The sequence below is a fragment of the Neofelis nebulosa genome, chromosome 3 (genome assembly GCF_028018385.1).
Source record: "Neofelis nebulosa isolate mNeoNeb1 chromosome 3, mNeoNeb1.pri, whole genome shotgun sequence".
Taxonomy (NCBI): Eukaryota; Metazoa; Chordata; class Mammalia; order Carnivora; family Felidae; genus Neofelis; species Neofelis nebulosa.
Genome location: NC_080784.1, coordinates 43033450 through 43051880, shown reverse-complemented (window position 1 = coordinate 43051880; position 18431 = coordinate 43033450). Strand labels below are relative to the sequence as shown.

General features: G+C 48.7%; 1 protein-coding gene across 5 annotated transcripts in view; it reads right to left on the bottom strand.

Annotated features, from left to right (window-relative positions):
• Positions 1–17888, bottom strand: part of ZMAT4 (zinc finger matrin-type 4) — a 347808-nt gene extending 329920 nt beyond the window's left edge. For 2 of the 5 annotated variants that reach the window (XM_058720587.1, XM_058720586.1), the window contains exon 1: positions 17696–17879. The gene's annotated coding sequence lies outside the window, so the exon portion shown is untranslated. Of the gene's footprint in view, positions 1–17695 lie in introns of all 5 variants that reach the window. The other 3 variants (XM_058720583.1, XM_058720585.1, XM_058720584.1) reach the window with 3 other exon arrangements.
• Positions 17889–18431: the final 543 nt, after the last annotated feature.

Sequence of the window (18431 nt, the reverse complement as noted above, 5' to 3'; positions counted from 1 at the left end):
GGATTTTTAAAGATCTATATCAGAGCTAAATTGTCCAACATAAAAAAAAAAAAAAAAAAAAAAAAAAGCAAAGAGTAAATTCCACAAGGATTGAAGGCTCTGCTTTACACACCAGGGGATACCCAGCACCTAACCCAAGACCCGGCACATGACGTGTCCTCTAAAGGTATTTGTTGAATAAAATAATTATTTTTGTTAAACAGCCAGCTCCATGAGTGCACTTGATGAATTCTAAAATTTGCAAACGTTCTGTTCAGTTGCTCCATCCTTCAACACACATGATGCAGGAGGTAAGACACCTCTGGAACATGGCCCAGGCTTGGGGACAGCTGTGTCCTGTGAGACACCCCTGCCCCTTCCTATGTCACCCCTGGCATGTCCAGCCCCCACATTCTGTGAGCATGATGTGGGCAGGGCTGCTGTTTTAAGATAACCTTTTCCCAGGGTATATGGGTGGCTCAGCCGGTTGAGCATCCAACTTCAGCTCAGGTCACGATCTCAGGTTAGTGGGTTTGATCCCTGCATCGGGCTCTGTGCTAACAGCTCAGAGCCTGAAGCCTGCTTTGGATTCTGTGTCTCCCTCTCTCTCTGCCCCTCCCCAGCTCATGCTCTCTCTGTCTCTCAAAAACTAAAACGTTAATTTTTTTTTTTTTTTTCAAAAAAAGAGAACCTCTCTCTGGTTTCCTAGTGACAACCGTAAGGAAAGAGGGCAGCAGGTTTCAGTCTGGCTATGGCTTTGGTAGTGACTATACACGTGGGTTGTTACCATCTGTGGCTCCCGGGAACCTACTGGATTTCAGGGCTGACAGCACATGAGGGCAGGCTTCCACTCTGCTTGATTCTGTCTTCACAACATACCCACTTCTGCCTCTTCATTTCTAAATGTCTGTTTTTATCTCTACAACATTTGTTTCTTCCACATTGGTCAGGGAGGGGGCAGAGAAGGATCCATACACAGCCTCCCAACAGGCTTCCGGGGGAATCCACACCAGGCGGGATCCACAGAGAACCACTTCCCAAAGAGGCCAAGAACCTGATCCACTCGCGGTGCTGGAGTTCACGTTCTCTCTGTAATTTTTATTACTTTTACTATAAAAATTCATAAAGGCTCACTGTAAGATGTTTGGAACTGCATAAGAAAATATCAAAAGGAAAACAAAAATCATCCATAGTCTTAACATCTGGAGAGAATCTCTATTAGCCTCCTGGGGCACTGTATTCACGTTTATGCACACAGGTATGTATTTCATTAGGCAAGTTTAGAAGATATTTAACCTACAGCTTTATGGACACTGTCTCATGTCACTAACATTCTTCACATATTTTTATTTTGCTGCCTACTACTCCACTGTATGGATGTACCATAATTTATTTATTTATTTTTTTTTTTTTTTAACGTTTATTTATTTTTGAGACAGAGAGAGACAGAGCATGAACAGGTGAGGAGCAGAGAGAGAGGGAGACACAGAATCTGAAACAGGCTCCAGGCTCTGAGCTGTCAGCACAGAGCCCGACGCGGGGCTCGAACTTACGGACCGCGAGCTCATGACCTGAGCCAAAGTCGGACGCTTAACCAACCAAGCCACCCAGGCGCCCCTAATGTACCATAATTTATTTAACTAGTTCCTGTGATGGGAGGGAGCCGATCCCAGTTTTTCAGAAAAATAGCACCATAGTGTACAATTTTATACACTCATATATCTTCACATCTCTGATTATCTCCTTCGGATAGAACCTTAGAGGTAAATCAAAAGCACAGAACTCCCCAAAGTCATGCTTACCAGAAAGGCCTCACCAACTACAGTTCTAATAATAGGGCCTGATACCATTCTATCATATCTCCATGACACTGAACATTACTGAATGTCATTTTTAACCTTCGGTAATTTTATAGCTGGAAAAATGACGTCTCGTTTCCATGTTAATTAGCACTTTTATTATTGTTATTATTGGAATTGTTATCAGCGGTAAGGGTCGCCTGGACCTTCTGTCACCACCACATGGCATCCCTGTGCAAGGTAGGCCCCCTCAGCCAGGCACTACAGGAGGAGAAACTGAGGCCCACCTGAGTGATTTTCACAAGCTCGAACAGCTAACTTTCAGAGCTAGGATTGAAGCCTGAAAGCCCTATCTGTCTATCTGTTCGACTCTGCTGATTAGTGCTAGAGTCACACATTTTTCTTGTGTTTCTAGCCACTGTATTTCTCTTTCTCTGAACTCTAATGAATGTTATTTTTCTGTGTAGAAAAACAGCCCTCAGCATTTTGGATGTTTTGACACTACCGGCTTGCGCCAAGATTCACACATCACCCCCCAGCCCCTCCTTCCTCAGCCCAGCCCAACCACCCACCCATCTCCCTGCACATCAAGTGTGACACATCAAATGTCTCTTCTCCATGTTGCAAAAAGTTTAAACTGGCCTCACCTAAACCCGCTTGAGATTGCTCCCAACGCCCTGGAGTTTAACTAAACCCAGACTGGGAAATATCCACAGTCAAAAAAGTGATACTTAATATCAACTCCATGGGGCCAGACAACATGGAAGGGCCAGAAAACGCAGCTCTCGTAAGGGCCCATTCTACTGGGGCATCCACTCCTTTATGTGCAGGAGGCAGAGCAAGAAGTGTTCTCTCCGGACAGAGACAGGAGTATCTCCTGACAGCTCCTAAGTCAGTGCCACGTTTAAGTGCACAGGCCGGTACCTGTCCACCACCGTCACTCCTCGGGGACCCATCCCCCCCACACAGGCAAAAACCTCTCGAAGGATGAGAGCCCCAGATGCTCTGCCACGGGCAGGTTGGGGAACACCCTCCTACCCCCCAAACTGCCTCACGCTGACAGCTGGAAGGGAGCCAGCTAAGGGGGGAGGCTCCCTCCTTGGGAGGTACCTGCTTGCCCTAGAATTCATGCCGCAGGAAAGTTCTGCAGGGTCATAAACCAGCCTTGAGCCTGCCTCAGAGCTCACTCTGCAACTCGCAGCCATCATTTGCTTGATTCAGTTCAGGTTTGGGAGATGGATAGGATTTTCCCACAAATCACTTGATTAGTGTGAGAAATCTATGTTCCTGCTGTTCTAAGCGTTGCAGGGATTTTGGTTCCCTTTAAATCTCTCTCAATATTATGGTTCTTGCAGCTTTCAGAGTTTCTTCCCCAAGATTTATTTTTTGAAGGCACTGCACTATTTGGCAATTCTATATTGTTCCTCTCTGGTACCTTGACCAGCAATGTTGGGAAGAAGCATCTGAGCTCTGAAACCCAGAAACAGGGATTCCGACCTTTTAACTAACCATCCTGGGATGGCTGCTCTAGTAGAACCACATGGAATCCGTGATCTGGCTGCTGCTCACCACAGCCCGTTAGCCGGGACCATCCTGGCCCAGCCTTAGAGAGAAGGCACCCCTCCCACCCACACCATTGTCACCCCGCATTCCCACAGATTCCTGCAACCTTGCTATATTCTAGGCACTAGGTGGGATACTCGATGACTGCTATTCCACTTAATCCCTACAACCCATCTATGAGATGGGTATCATTAGGTATTTGAGACGGGGGAAACTAGGGTTTGGAACAGCCACACGGACTTCCTTGAGCCAGGCCTGTGGAAATAACTTGGGTTTAGGTGGACTCTGGGTACCTACACCTCTGTGTTTCCATATTCTCTACCTTATCTCAGAAAGACCATCATAAATAAGATTTGGAGAAAAGATGAATGTGTCCTCTTCCTCGGTCAGCCCTGAATCACATACTCTTTGCTGCCTTTATCACTCACACAAACAACCTCACATCCTAAGTGTGCACAGTGTTTGGACCTTTGGCCGTCCAAGAAAAGTGCCATCTCCGAAACACAGATGGGCCCGGGGGCAGGTGTGTGTCCTATATGTGCCAGGTTTTGTACAAGGCCACACACCTTCCTGGACTGTCCTGACAGCACATAGAGGCAAACCTGGTCCCTTGGTACACTTCCGGAAGTCCCCCGAGCAACCCCCCGCTGCCCTCAAACTGAAGTTACCCCTTCCGTCCTGCACACAGAACAGTCTGGGAGGTAAGTCACCCACCCTGCTTTTCTGCTGGGTCTGTGATCTTAGATTCTTCTCTTTTCTAAAGCCCCCAACATCCGTTTCCTTCCACCAATCCCGCTTGCCCCCTGGGCTGTTTTCCTGCTTCTCTTCCTTCAGGCATCTAACTAGCACTAAGGAGATGTTCGATTTCTTCCTAGTTTACATGAGGGGTTTCTTCTCAAACTGCAAGGACTTCTCCCCTTGTCCTAGGGCGTCTGAGAAGAAGACACCAGAGGGCTCAGCCCCCACCTTATGGGTTCTTCTCCACGTTTAGATCAAGGACCTTCAGTAGGTCCCTTTCTCCCCAGAATAATGTCTGCAGGTAAAAATTAGAGAAAGAATTTTCCTCTCCTTCCCTCTCTCTTCTGCCTCATAAAAAGATATATATATAAAAAAAAATAAGAAGTCTCAAATAAAAAATCTTTAGGAGGAAAAAGGGAAAAAAGTGCAGAGAGCCTCCCCTAACTCTCCCTAACCCCAGGCCAGCGATCTCTCTCACCTCACACAACTGTCTGATTTCAGAGGAGGAGTTACAGAAACCCCAATAAGCAATTCCATTTTCTGAGAATACAATTGTGAGAGAGAGAAAGAAAGAAAGAAAGAAAGAAAGAAAGAAAGAAAGAAAGAAAGAAAGAAAGAAAGAAAGAAAGAAAAACTATGCATAATGATGGATTTAACTTGACTTATTATAGTGATGTTACAATATATTCATATATCAACCATTATGTTGTACACCTGAAACTAACATAATGTTATATGTCAATTATAGCTCAATTAAAAAAAAAAATACAGCCACACAAGAGCTACCTGGGTAGGCAGCTCCAGGCCCATGGGAATCTGAGACTATTTTTTGAGGACTTTCCATCCACAACCTCATCTTGGCCTTATTAATTCAGTCATAACTCTTCAGAATTTACAGGGCCCCTTTTACAGTGAAAAGCTCAAGTGATGGCATCGGCACAAAGCTTTTAATTTTGATTTAGAGACTCAGACCCTCTGTCACTATCTCACGTCCCACTTCCCTTGTGCTCAGGGGACATCTGTTTCCAGGGCTCTTGGCCGAGGTCCCCTCCCCACCTCCCAGCCCTTGATGTTCCTTCCTACTCACTGACAGAATGAAGCAACAGGAGAGAGTCACCACTCTGATCTCCACCCACCCCACCACACCCCACGTCCACCCACACACCCAACTGCCTTCTGACCATGGCTGTCCTTCCCTCCCTTGGCTGTCCCCTCAGCAGCCAGGCCATGCCCGCCCCATTCACTGGATCCCAGCCCCTCCCTTCCTCCCTCGGGACCATCTCCCAGCAGTCCTCCCCGCCTTCTCCTGTGTCACCTTCATGCTCTTGACTGGATGGTTTCCACCAGCATACAAACACCCTGATATTTTCCCCATTTTAAGGGCGTAATCCTTACTTTGACCCCACACACCTCTACAGTTCATCTTCCATCTCCTTGCACCCCTCACAACCCCACTCTTCCAGAAGGTTGTTTACATGTGCTATCTCCAATGCCTCTCCACCAACCAGCACCGACAGGGCCTCCCCTCACGTACCATCAGCATACTGATGGCTTCCACACTTGTGTTCAATTCTCAGTCCCCACCTACTTCGCGCACCAGCAGTCTGTGATCAGATGACCAGTCCCCCTCGAAAATGCTTCACTTTGTTTCAGAGGCAACATTATCCCATAGGCTGCTCCTTCTCAGTCTCATCTGCTGGTTCATCGTCGAGTCCTAGAACAAAGGTCAGCAAACACAGCCCGCGGGCCAACTGCCTGATTCTGTAAACAAAGTTTCACTGAACACAGCCACACTCATTCATTTATATGTTGTCTGTGGCTGCTTTTGTGCTACAAAGGCAAAGGGCACTAGTTGCAGCAAAGACCACATGGCCCCACAAAGTTTAAAATCCTATCTGGCTCTTCAGCAAAAAGTTTGCCAACTCCTATTCTAGATCTGTAAATATTGGGGTTCCCAGAATTCAGTCTTTATACCTCCTCTCTATCTATACTCACTCTCAAGGTTATCTCCTTTGGTCCCATATTTTAAATATTATCAATACACTGACAACTCCCAAGATTTTTCTCTAGCATAAACTTCTCTGAACTCTAGACACATAACCCAACTGACTAGCAGGCATTTCATTTAGATATTTAACATCTCCCTAACACAAATGTCTCACCTCCTGTTTCCCCCAATGTGTTCCTTCCACAAACTTTTCCATCTCATGCCAAAAGTCTTGGAAGTCATCTTTGAATCCTCCTTCTCTCAACCAGCCCATCAGGAAATCCAGCTGGTTCCACCTTCAAAATATATCCAGAAGTGAGGGGAGGCTCCTCACTCCCCACTGCTACTACTAATCCAAGCCACCACCCACTCTGCCAGGATCATTGCCTCCACATAGCTCTCCTATAGTATGCTCTCAGGGCATGTACCAGACAGCCAGACTGATCCCTTTGAATCCTACACTATGTTACTCCTTTGCTCAAAACTTTCCAGGGGTTCAATGAAGCTCACCTCGACCTCAATGCTACATCTGACACTACAAGTGTCTCCAGCTTCAGGGCCTCTCCTGGCGTGGACTGCCCTTCCCCCAAATATCTGCATGGATCACCCTCCACGGCCCTGGGTCTCTGCTCCAGTGTCACTTTATTACTGAGACCCTCCTGGACATACCCTTTCCACACACACACACTCCATCCCCTTGCTCTGATTCATTTTCCCCCCTTTCACATATCGGCCTCCCTACATATACTTACTTGTTTGCTATCTGTCTTCTCCACTGGAATATAAGCTCTGAGTAGATGGGGACTGGGTCAGTTCTGTCCACTACTCATTCTAAAAGCTTAGAAAACTGTGATTGTCAGTTCTCAATGTTCTGAGCAATGAATAAATGAACACATAACATTTCAGGAGCTCACGTCCCTGTTAAGGTAACTGAAGGATGAGAGAGAGAAGCACATCATTTCCATCATGGTGAAATCAAAGAACAGGGCCATGGCCTCAAGCTCTCCCAGCCCGGTAGCCTGTGGCATCCCTCACTGACCTGTCCCAGGGAATGGACAGGCACCCTGGTCCCCAGCGACAAGCAGCCTGCCCTCCTGCTGCTCCCAGCACCTCTCTGCAGAGCCTCCTGGAAATGGAGAGAAAGCAGAATGCAGAAATGGAGAAGGGCCGCTCTGCAGGCAGAGGGAGTCCTGTTCCTGCTCTCCCACAGACCCCCATGGTCACCAGGTCTGGGCCCAGAGGGGGTGGCACAGCAGACAGAGGCATCAGGCTGCAATCCACCACCAGGGTTACCCACTGACTGCTGGCCACACCATGCCCCAGTTTCCTCTGCAAAATGAGTCTGAGGACCAAGTGCTTAACAATTTGAAAATAGGGGCCTCTGGGTGGCTCAGACAGATAAGCATCTGACTCTTGGTTTCAGCTCAGGTTCATGATATCGAGCCCCATATCAGCTCTACACTGACAGCGCACAGCCTGCTTCAGATTCTCTGTCCCTCTCTTTCTGCCCCTCCCCTGCTCACGTTCTCTTTCTTTCTCTCTCTCAAAATAAATAAATAAATAAACAAACAAACAAACAAACATTTAAAAATCTGAAAGGGTACTCTCAGACTCTTTTTCCTGTCTTATTTGTGTCTTATCACACTTAAAAATCTACAATTTAGACAGAGGCTATGCTTCTGCTTTTCAGTGTGCTAGAAATTCTACCTCACTTCCAAACGTCCCTCTCAAGTTCCCCACCTACTCCCCGACCCTGCTTCCTTTTTCTTGCTTTCCCTGTTGGCTCATAACTTTTCCTTCCCCTTCTCCCATTCTGGAAAAACGAAGTTCCAGGTAGGCAGGGGAGGCCTGGCAGAATAGGAACCATCTCGATCCCCCTTCCTGTCTTCCCAGAACCCTACAGGTAAATTTCATGTTCAGCAGGAGCAAAACCAAGAGAGGCAGCGAGAAGGAGGGAATCCACATGAGAACCCCGACTCATTTCCTCCTCCCGCCCAGTGGCACTGTGCCCAGCTTATTACATAGGAGGGAGTCCCAAAAATAAAGCAAAGCCTGGGATGAGGGATGCCAAGGCACTCTCCCAATCACCCCCTGACTGAGCCACATGACCCCTCAGCAGCTCCCAATGTCGCATGCTGGCTCTTGGCCTCAGATGGCCACTCACACCCAGAATGTGCCTCCTTCTGTCCAAATTGTCTTCATCCTTCAGGGCGCAGGCCCCCCTGCCTCCACCAGACTTTGGTGACCACACACGTTCTCTCACTGGCATCCACTTCTCTTGGCACCTCCGGGACTGGGCCTCAGGGCAGGACTCAGCCAGATGCACCCATGTTTTGGAAGTCACCTCATGTGTGTGCCACCATCAACTCATCAAGTATCTGCCAGGGCCCCACAGGGTACTGTGTCCCCCCATCACTGCACCCAGGACATGCAGGCCAGCAAGAAGCCCCTGTCCGTCAGGAGGTAGGGGGGTGTCTGCAGGCTCCTTCCATGCCAGCTCTTCTGCCACCCAAACCGAGGCAAGTGGCTCTGCCCTTCCCAGTATCAATCCCCCCTGTGCACAATGAGGATGAGGATGCCTGCCCCATCCGCCTCTGAGGCTTGCGTGCACAAAACACCATACAAACGTGCGTTATTATCAAAATAAATAGAGCAGCAAATCAGCCGGGCCCACACCACTCCTCACCCAGCCCCACCTTCTAGCAGGCTTCTCCCCTTTTCCCAGTGAAGCCTGTGAAAGCCCCAAGGATGTGTCCCTTGGAGTCACCCCCCATGCAGCCCGGGCACACACCGCAGGGCCAGCCGGCTGTGACTGCCACAGAGAGGGGGACTCTCGGGCTGCCCAGAGTTTATGTAACAAAGGAAAGCAGCTCAGGAGGCAAAGGCGGTCTGGAAAAACAGCAGCAAATGAGGGGCAGGATGCAGAACCATGAGGGCACCGCCGGACACCCCTGCACCCAGAGTCCCTCCTCTAAGCATGACAGCCGTCGATGCATTCACTCAGTCTCAATTAATAAGTGAATCAAGCACAAGGCATGGCTTCTGGGAAGGGGGGAGGGCGGCTCCACACCTTCCCGCTGGAAATCTGCCAGCTGTCCCCAATAACACAAGAAGCCCTACAAAACGGCCCCCTCAAGAAAGGGTACACGGGCTCCCTGCCGCCAAGCTCTGCCACCCGTGAGATGGGCGACCCTGACACAGTCATAGCCTCTCTGAGCCTCAACTTGTCCACCTAGGACATCTGCAGATGCATGTAAACACACCCGCTGCGGGCTAAGCTAGGTCTGACCACTGTAAGGGACAGGCTGGGGACGTGTGTGGAAGGGGGAGGAGGTGAAGAAGAAGGCGGAAGGTCGCCACTGCCCGTGGGCACCATTCCCTGCACGGAGATGCTGCACCCTCAACATCTGAAGCAGACTTTTCGCAGGGTAGCATGTGACTAGCAGGTGCATTTATCTGATCTCACCAAATGGATTGAGGACACCTGGCTGGCATGACTTTTTTTTTTAATGTTTATTTATTTTTGAGATAGAGGGGTAGGGAGGGACAGAGAGAGGTAGAGGGGGACAGAGGATCCTGAGCGGGCTCCCTGCTGACAGCAGAGAGCTGGATGCAGGGCTGAAACTCACAAACCGTGAGATCATGACCTGAGCCAAAGTCAAATGCTTAAAGGACTGAGCCACCCAGGCGCCCCATGTTAGGACTTTTAGTGGGCAGCATAGTGCCTGACACATTGCTACATATATAGTCCCTGCCAGAGCATTTGTGGTTTGAGTAACTGATTTAAAAAGCAAGTTTGTCTGGTGTGTAAGATAACACATTTATTTACTCTAAGAAATTTGGAAAATATAGAATAGTTTAATAAAAGAATCACGTGTTTCCTAAAACCCAGAGATACCCACTGTTATCACTCTGATATATTGCATTCCATTCTATTTTTCAGGACTGCATGCGTTTTTGTTTTTTGTTTTTTTACAAAATTGCATTTCTACTCTATTTACTTTTAAGCCTATATTTACTTGATGCACATTATTAGCATTTCCCCATATCCTTATATATTATTCAATGTAACTTTAATGGCTTCCTTGATTTCCATTTTATGGATGAGCCATATTAGATTTAATTAATCCCCCCATACAATGTTTTGTTATAATGAATAATGCTGAAAGGAATATCCTTGATTAGAACTATTTTGCACAGCTCTGATTATTTCCGTAGGAAAAATTCCTAGAAGACGAACTGCTTACTGGTTTAAAGGGTATCTTTTTGAGACATGACTCCCGTGTTTGCAAATGATCTTCCCATCAGCTACGTCTGCCAATGTCCACTTCCTGGCATCTCAACAACACGGGGCATTTCATTTTCATTTTTGCTCAGCTGGTAGGTGGATAAGGATACCTTGTTTTTAAAGTAATATTTTAGTTATTAGGGAGGTTGGATACCTGTACGTCTTTTTTCTGGACATTTGTGTTTGTTTTCTCTTTGTTTGTGCTACCTATTCACACCCTTTGCTCACTTTTCTGTCAGGGGACAGACTGATTTTTGAATACTCTACAGAGAAGAGAATTAGTCCATAGCCGTCTTTGCTGACTCTGTCCCCGTGTTTAACAATCCCTCCATTAAGGCATTAAAGTCTAGCTTATATCCTTTTCCTGTTGTTGAAGCCCATTTGCTCCTGTCCTGTCTTCAGTGGGGAGCACTGCTCTCTCTGTCATCGACCCATGTGACCTTTCCTTGTCACCTGTCAGCGTCTCCTCTAAGGGATGAAAAATTCCTCTTCATTTTTGCCTGATCAAGTATAACTTAAGAAGTCAAAGCATCACCCTTTGATGCTGTCCCCTTCTCTTCTTCCATTGCCACAGTCTCCCTTCAGGCCCTCATCATTGTTCACCCAAACTGCAGCAAATGACTTCAGGACCAGCCTCTCTAGCCCAGCCTTGCCTCTCCCAAAACTCACCCCCACCCTCCATTCCACAATTCCTTTGTCCTAAATGCAAATGTGACTGCCTTTCCCTGCCTAAAACCCTTCTGCTCCTCAGTCTGGCCAGCTGGTCCTTCCCTACCTGGGGACACTTCCACCCCCTCTCTCTCCCGCACCCCCAAAAACAAACCTCATGTGCTCAAGATGTAGCAACACCCAAGTATTACTCATAGGGCTCTGACACACTGTGCTGTTTCATGCTTCTGAGTCTTGAAAATGTGGCTGCCCTCCTTCTCACCTCTCCATCCACCTGGTGGGATCCTATTTATTTCTCAGGTGTTCCTCTCCCCAAGAGGAATCCTCTGACCATGCCAAGTAAGGCTAACCATGTGTACCCTGCATCCAGGACCTACTACCATCACGCCCACAACAACTTGCTGTGTCCTAGTGCAGTCTATGGCACCAAAGTTGAGGGCAGAAATGTGAAGTCAGCTGAGTGTCATTCTGGATGGAAAGGGACAATGGCAGTGGGATTGAGACAAGGTTGCCCTGGGTTAGCCCACTCCTCTGATGAATCTCTCGAGGTTCTCTGTGGCTGTAGGCACTTTCACCTTCTGAAGACAGGCTCTGACATCCCTTGGCTTTCTGTCGTTTCTTGTGCTACCTATCCGCTCCTCTCCCTCAGCTACCCCAGCTCTTTCCACCCTTCAGGCCTGTCTCACAACCTGGGCAGCCTGGCCCCTGGCACCTGCTGTCCTCTCTTCCCCTTCGTTTCCCCCTGCACCTTCTGTCTTGGCAGTTCCTCAGACACATGTCCTGCTGGGCTGCCTCAGGGGCTGCTGGTCTTCCCAGGCAACTTCCCACAGGACAGGGATCACACACACTTATGTCGTTCCTGATAGACTCCCTAGTGCCTGCCTGAGTGCTGGGCAGAGCGCTCGGAATGCATTGGTTAGCACAGAGACATGCCCTGAACACCCCCTGCCGGCCCCTAGCTGGCCCAGCACAGACCTCCGTGTTTCCTTCCTTTTACTCAGCGACTACGCACGTGCACTTAACTATGAATTTACTTTGTGGTGCCCACTTCAATTCATCTTGCTTCCTACAAGGCTCAAACCACTGCAAGGCAAAGCCCACACAGCCTCTCTGCCTGATTCTTGAGAGCTTGAGGCTGTTTTCATCCCGAGGCTGCCGGCTGGACAGCAGCGTCCTGTTCCTCCCCTGACACCAGAGGGAGCCTGCCTCTGGGCCTTGAGACCGCCCACCCCCTCGCCGCTGTAGGCTCTGGCCCTGGGCCTCCCTGGAGGGGCTCCAAGCATGCCCCAGAGATGTACGTGCCCAGAAACAAATCAAGTCTGGCTGGAAGAAATGTGGAATTGCAGCCCCACGTTGTAGAAGCTTCTCTTAGAAATGACAATCTGCATGAAATTCCAAATTCTGTTTCGTTTTATAAAGGTAACTGATGATATAAGGGTCTTATCCAGATCTTATGTGTGCTGGGGACGTCTCATTTCATTCATCCAACAAGGAGCTTGAACTAGACATCTAAAGTTTCTCACCTCCGTAAGATGCAGAGTAAATATTTTTTTTTTTTCATATCACTCCTCCTCATCCTCCCGCTGCACCCTCATTCCCTCTTTTCTGCTGCAGTTTCTGGCAGGCATTTGTCCAGCCCTGGGCTCATGGTAGTGCTGCCCGATCACCGACTGGAGCTGAACGGTTTGCTGTATAAATCAGGGAAGGTGGAGTTGAGTAAGTACACCATGCTAGTAACAGGCACTCAATAAATACTGCTTAACTGCAGGTGCCCCTGTCTCCACCATTTGCTTAGAGAAAAATCAGGAGCCCAGAAAAAGTAAATGGGCTATTCAATTTGGAAGCAAGGGGGAGCTGATTCTGGTTCTGGCTCTGCCATTGGTCAGTGTGTGAGGAGGCCACCGAGGCTCTCTAGGCCTCATTTGCCACACCTGGAAGTGAAAGATTAGACTTGAAGAGAGGGCCTCAAGCAGTAGACAGGATCTGCCAGTCAAGGCAGCACCTGGCCAGCCCTGCTGGCCCAAGGACTTCGGCTCTCAGCCACTCTGATAGCCCCAGAGCAAAGGTGAGGCTTCTGAGCAACCACAAAGGGCCCCCCCTCGGGAAAGGGCCAGGATCCCTGGGCCAGACGGGTCCCTTCTTCCGCCTCCTCCTCCAGCTGAATCTTCTGCTTATCCATTTCCTAAAGATCATCACGGAGGCTCCACAACCTTCCCTTTTTAACAACTCTTGCTGACGGAAAATTCTTCCTCATACCTAATCTAAGTCCATCTGCTGCAATTTCTGTCTATTTTCTCTCGTTCAATCCTACTGGAGATGGAGAACAGCTGGTCGCCATCCTCCATATAACATCCCCTCCTAAACCAAAATCAGTTATTACATCACCCTCAGCCTGTTTTTCTTGTGGCAGAGCACCCACCGTCCCTCCGACCTGCCTCCACGGATTCTGGCTCTGAAAGCATCACTGAGCACCGTGGCCCACATTGGAGGATGCTCTGCAAGCTCCAAGTCCTCCCAGAGCCATAACATCCTCAGCTGGATGTAGGACTCCAATGGCAAAATCCAGAGAGAAGGTCAGAGCAGAAAGAGATCATGAGGACATAGGCCAAGCCCCTGACTTTATATACAAGGAAACTGAGGTCAGAGAGGGAAAATAAGTGCAGCACCCAAGGTCAAGTCTGAGGGATCAAGCTCCCGGTGCCAGACCCCAAATAGTGCCAGCACGGGGCTATGAGTGCCTGTAGCGTGTCCTTGACATGGTAAGAGCAGGACCAGCCTTAACCAAAAAGCAAAGGCTCACAACTGCCCAGACACTCCCTATCCAAACTCCATCTTCCAAATCCCAAGGCAGATGTCTGCAACTCCACTCTAAACATCTTGGATTTCCATTTAGAACTCAAATACCTGCATAAGTGGCACCACTCTTAACTATTTACACCTTAGTATGAATAAGTAGATTTGATCCTTTCTCACTCTTGATAGAGAAATTTAGGGGTGAGAAGAGAACAAGGAACAAAGAAATTGGGAGAATGACAGGCACATATCACTGCTGGCTAATGTCTCCAAGGTCAGTCCAATGCATGGGGACTGCGGGTGGGCGAGCCGCAGGATAGTGGAACAGTGAGGGTCATGCCTGGTGGAATCCCTATGCGTCTAACAGGTCTGTGCTCAGTACATCTGCCCCACCTGCCTCCCAAGGGGTGGCTGCACCACCACAGGCGTTCTTGTAAGGTCTGCATGGAATCGAACGTGGTGAAGGATTGCCTCACTGCTCCCGCAGGGCAACTCCATGTGCATCCCAGAACTCTTGACTTCCCCTGGTTAAGTGTTCCAGCAGTGAGGTGAGCAGGGTGTCTAAAATTAAATCTCAACCTCTAGGGTGCCCTTAAGTGATGGGAAGGAAGAATCATAAGGGAAGGAAGAAAGAGAGGCATATACCAGATTAAGTAAGATTGTTCAGCAATTGTGCAACAACTCCATAATGGGGAGGGAGGTAGGGCGCATGTGCATAAGGAAAAGTAAGTCAGGTGAACTATTACTAATCATTTGGGGCCACGAAATCTTCCAAAGTGAAGAATAACGGGAGAAAATAACCGTGTGTGGTGCGTACATTTCAGAGCCCAGGTTTCCAAACAGCCTTCACCCCATGATGAATAAACAGAACCATCATGCTCCAATCTCCTCACCTTTCAGGGGATGCTCCAGATTATTTCAAACCTCCAGACGCACACACCCCCAGGGTAACCGGGGAGTTCACGCAACTACCCAAGAAAAAAAAGAAGACATCTCAACGGCCCCTTACAAAAACGCCTAACACAATAAACGTGCTTATTTGATTTCCCCAAAACAACAAAATTAAATGTTCAAATAGGAAGACTAAAAGGCTCTTCTCTGATAAAAATTTTCATATGTTTTCAATCCTTTTTTCAGGGTTTCAGGGGACAGGTTTCTTTAACAGCAAAATTGGCACAAAATGACGAGATCAAAGTAGGTTGGCAAAGAGATTATTTACTGATGTGTTCATGATGAAAAGAGATGACAGGAAAGAGGAACAGAAAAGTAAGGAAGGGATTTGACTTGCCAGGTAAGTCACCCAGGGCTTGCAAAGGCACACAAAGAGACAACCCCTGCTTAGCACAGTAGTTAAAAGAGAGAAAACCTTGTTGCCCAATTGGGGAGAGGAGAAAATGCTAGACCTATGGATGGCGCTTGCCCAGGATTCTGGCTACAGCTACCATGTTTGATGAAATAATGAGTAACAAATGCAATTTTCTGAGCACCAATCAGTCCCTTCACACATAAACCTGGGCCAGGCTTCCCAAGGAACTAATCAACCTGATACCAGAGAATGAATTCTCCAAAGTGGATCACAGCGGTGTGGCTGGATCCTGGATTTCATGCCCCTTCCAAGGTGAAGTTGCAGGGATGGTGTTTTGCATTTCATCAATTATTCTTCAGCTCCTATTATGCTTTTTTTAGTCTAGAGTTGTTATTTTAATAATCTTTGTTCCAAATGGGGAACTACAAGGAAGAGGGATGAGGAGGAGGAAGAAGGCAAGTGTTCCAATGTGTCCCACTTGCACTTTCCAAGCTCCCTCTGCCCCCTTCCCCCACCCTGCCTTTTTCCTCTCCCTGCATGAGTCACCATTCAGGAGCTGGTTTAAAAGCCTTACTTTTAATGTCCTCTACCATGATAGAAATCTAGCAGCTCAGCATCAATTGAAAGGACCCTCAATTTTGCTGCCGGTTTTTTGGTTCCAGGCACCCCCTTGAACTCAAAAGCATTTTCCAGTTTTATGACTGCCTTCTTGAAAACCAAAGTGCCCCCTTTCGAACTCCCCCCCCCCACCTGCTAGGTGCTGCCTCTCCAGGGCTCTCTGGGGCTCACGTGCCCTAGACAGACCACTGGGGTGAGGGTGTGTGGCCAAATATGCCCCAAACAGCAGATAAAAGCTCTGAGTTTACTCCAGGCTCCCAAACACAAAGGCATAATTTGCAGGGCTGCAAGTTTGTTGTGTTTACTGTCAGACAACATGTGCAGAAGAGAAAGCTGACTGTATCCTGACCAAAAAAAAAAAAAAAAAAAAAAAAGTCAGGCAGCCGTTTTTTTTTTGTTTTTTTTTTTTTTAACCATTGTGAGTAGAGCTTCCACAATAACAGCAGCCACCCGAAATAGCTGCTTAATGGAGGTGGGGGACCTGTTGTGGCAATTAAAGAAAAGAAGAATTAAATACTGAAAGTGATTTGGAGAGCCTGAGAAGGGGGACTGTCATCTGCACCTCAGCAGCAAGGGTGTCATAGGGACAAGGGGTTGCTGGAGGATCCTTCCCAGGACTGGGAATCGAACTCCTCAGCTTCAGGTCTAGGATAGAAATCAGGGTGAAGCAATGCACCTGACCCCCGCTAAAGCCCCAAGGACTTGTAAGATCAGTCCCGGACCCGCAGCTTCAGAGCATCCAGGAGGTCAGAGGACAGACCTGGTGAAGTGCTGTAGGGCATTCAAATAGGAGCTGCCTGCGCCAAAGCAGGCAGGAAGTTCAAGACCAAGCTCATCACCTTCTCTCCATACTTCCTAGGGGAGGCCTACCTACCTAACATCTCCCATTTGCAGAAACTCTGGGAAAGGAGTTTTCCACACACGCAAAACTGGGTCTCAGAACAAGTGAGGCCCTTGTGGTCCCACAATTTAGAATGCACAAGGGTGCTTCGAGGCTGAACCAGCCGCTGACCATGGCGTGCATTTTTGCTCGAATAGCAATGATCAGAAGCAGTGTAGACGGTGGCTCCAGCACCCTCTGGGGCACAGATGGACCTGCACACCTAAACAGACCCAACCCCTCAGAGCCTGCCCCTCCCACCAGCCTCCACCTCCCAGAGCCCTTACCACGCTTAGCACTGGACAGCCCTTCTCTGGTAAGGGTGTAACCTTCACACGGGATACAATTTAGCTCCAACCCCTCTATTTCAGGACACACCAAGCCTGGAAAGTCTTCCAGTTTTCGGGAGCTAATCAATTAAGTTATTTCTTCTCCTCTGACAACTGTTTCGTTGGTTTTTCCCCAAGTTGTTTGTCACACGGATGCCCATCAGGTCAAACAGGACAGCCTCCCACACCCCCAGGAAATTTTTTTTCCCACCAAGCAAAATGAACTGAGACAGAATGGGCAAGGAGTAGGAGGGAGGAAGGTCGCAGAAGTTTGAGGAAGGGCTCAAGTTGAAGGTCATATCGTTGGGGGAAGGCAGGTCAAGGTAATGGAGAGGGGGCAGACCCTATGGAGAAAACCCAACCACCAGTCATGTTTCTCAGTGTCAGCTTTCCAACGATGGGTCCGCCAGGAAGCGGCACATCCAGGAGTCCAATTCCCTTCACCCAGCAAACCTGAATTTACACCCCAACCGTGCAGTCACCCTAGCCCAAGACCAGACCTATTTCCACAGACCTGGGTGCAGCTAATTGCGAAAGTAGTAAACAAAGCCAGTTGTAGACAGCGCAGAAGTTTTCCAAATTGTCAGCTTGTTTCATCCCAACAAAAGATGGTGATTTCCTATATCTGTCACGTTTCCTCGCCTAAACTTTTCTCTTTCTGCAATCCCTCTACACATAAGCTAAACTGCAAGCCACTGAGAAGGGGAGAGCAGGAGCCGCACCCCCCGGGACGCAGACAGGAGTACCTTTTCCGCGGAGCAGAGGGGCTGGTGGCCAGAGGCTCGCTGCCCTGCCGAGCCGTGGAACGATGCTGTCGGGATGGAGCACGCTGAGGATTACGCGTTCCCGTCTCTGCGACCAGACCTTTCAGCAGCTCGGCCCAACTGTGCTAGCGATGCACTTAGCAATTATCTGCTGGCGCCGACGCCCCGCCCTCTGCTCCTGCGATTGGCTCTCCAGTCCCGGGCAGGACTGCATTGGTTTCAGCCGACCTCACTCATTGCCTTGGCTCCTACTATTATCTAAGCCATCAAAGGAAATAATTCCATGTTTCATTGACAACCTGTAAGGCTCTCCCCGAGCCTGGCGGGGGTGGGGGTGGGGGGGTCGCAGTCAGGACTGGGAGTCCAGTGGAGGGAGGAGGGGAGAGTAGAAAAAGTAGGGGGTGGGGGAGAAAGAGAGCTCGAGAAGGGGTGGGGGTGAGAGGGAAAGAGAGAGAGAGAGAGGGAGAGAGAGAGGGAGCTATCAAGCAATCAGATTCTTGCTCCAGCATTTTAACTTCCACAAAACAGAGCCCATAGCAACAATTTTCTGGCCTTCTTTTTCCCCCAACTGGTGAATGTTCCTGAGGGCAGAGAGAAATGTAACAGTGGGGTTTCTGCCTGTGTCAGACAGGCTCTGGAAAGCGGAGCAGGTAAGGGCTGAAAGAATATAGTGCTGGTTTTCCCGGGCCACCCTGGAGGGCATGTGAAGGTCATTTTC